We start from the raw sequence: 2185 nt of genomic DNA on the forward strand, positions 1-2185 counted from the left end.
TTATGTGATTTTGAAATTACAGATTCAAGTAGTGGAAACAATATTTTATAAAATGTAAGATAAGATCTGTACAATTATATATGATGAAAATCAGTGAAGTGCCATTAATTACGGCCTCCATGACTCCATTTGTGCAGAAGTTTTCATGAAATGGAGGCAACATGATTGATTAATTTTTTTCAGTGTAACCATTCGATAGAAGAATAGAGTACTCTCAGAGGGCTTGCCATTTTTTTCTGATCCATGCATCGGTTCGATTAAAAAAATGAAGCCGCTGCTTTGGAAACTTGAATAGCAGTACAGTGACATACTCCATCCGTTCAGTGATTGTTTCAGTTGCAGCTTCTTCAATTTTCAACCAACCTGCTGCGTGATAAATTATTTACCATCTGTTCTTCAGTAATTAATGCACAAATTCTCGTACTCGTCCCTTCTTGTAGAATTCACATATTTACTGTGATCCTGACTGATTCGAAGGTTGATGCGCTGTAAAAAGATGCAAACAGTTTACTTGTCAGACATCAGATCAACCCTCCTCCATCCACTGTCTGCAAGCGTTTATGATCATTAACTACAGCAGAACTGGCTGTGTCTTGGGCTGTCCTCCATGCGTGTGGGGGTACATATATGAAACTTAATCACTCTTTAACCTATCCTAGTCGTCTTATTTCTATGTGACAAAATCATAAATTGGTAACACGCAGCAATATCAGCTGAGAATGATTTAGGTGTTCACCTTGTTCTGCAGACACGCACGCAAACTTGAGTCCTGAAAATCACGCAAATGCTCAACCAAATCCAGCACTATAAGTGTACAAGACAGCGTGCATGCGGCAATGCGATGGAGAACGACAACGGTAGATTATGAGGAGGAATAATTAAGCAGCGAGGAGGAGGCAGCTGTGGGGCTGCGGGTTTGCATGAAGGCGACGGAAACCGATGGATCCAAAGTAGTGAAGATGCAGTCACGAGAGTCTTGGGCTGCCTCACCTTTCTCTCTCCAATTTATTCCCACCCTGCAACATTTGGCACACCCAGTAGTCTCTCTCTCTCTCTCTCACTCATCTTTTCAACTTTGTCTACGTGTTTGTCTGATATGCCATTAATGAGGGAGGCTTAGCTCGGGACCTCGCCGTTAAAGCACAGCCGCACCTCTCTGTAGATGCCTCGTCTATTTCTTCATATTTCCCCACTTTGCAGGGCAGGAGGAGGGTGAAGGTGCCATGAAACTCCAAAGCATGGTTCAGTTATTCACCATCTTTATATCTAAATATATTTTAAAAGTGGGCATATATACATTCAATACTCCGACCAATATATTTACATATTCAATATAAAAAATGTCGTTGTATTAATGCTCCAACGAAGATTGTTAATCTCATCGACCATAGCGCACAGATTCTATAGGACGGAAGTAGGTCTCACGCGCTTCAAGGATTTCTGAAATTTGAGTGATTTTTTAATGAGGAATAAGTTAGACAATAATGATGAACTTTGTATGTGTGTGTTTTTTTTATTTAAAAATTGAACTGATTTACTAAATTTTGGAAGCAGAGGCTATTATGAAAATGACTTGAGCTACTACCTCTCCATCACTTCGGTTCGACACAAAGCTCAGCTTTATATTTCCTTCACATGAGCAAGACTGATTTCGTTTGTTCATATATATATGCACGACCCTACATGGCGTCTTGGACCATATGACCAACATGCAACCATACTCATCCAGTCACACATTATAATTAATTTCTTTGTTTCTACGAATCGGAATAGGTTCGTGACGTTCATTGAAGCTCAATGGGCTCACCTGTGATGTGTTGTTCGAATTGTCATTGTCGATCTAACCATCGATGGTTGGATATATAGTGATTGTCTTGTTAGTGGCTCAGTCCGACAGAGTCATCAATGTAGTGATTTATAACATAAATAATAATTGGTCCGCACACTCTTTTGGGTTATAGCCTTTAGCCACACTCGTTTAGAATAATGTTGACACAACGAGATTAAATAATATAATTAAAGACGGAATTGCCTCATCTTGGTACTTACTATATATTTATCAACATTAATGATCTCCTGCAAAATATTATAATTTTTTACTCGAAATAGAAGTAGTTTAAATTTTAAGTTCTAGCAAATTTTAAGGCCTTAAAACTTTTAGAGAAGTGAAGAAGAAAAATTGAAA

Source organism: Curcuma longa, chromosome 1 (genome assembly GCF_044706935.1).
Source record: "Curcuma longa cultivar G26 ecotype Majalengka, Jawa Barat chromosome 1, ITB_CL_G26_1.1, whole genome shotgun sequence".
In the NCBI taxonomy this organism is placed as follows: Eukaryota; Viridiplantae; Streptophyta; class Magnoliopsida; order Zingiberales; family Zingiberaceae; genus Curcuma; species Curcuma longa.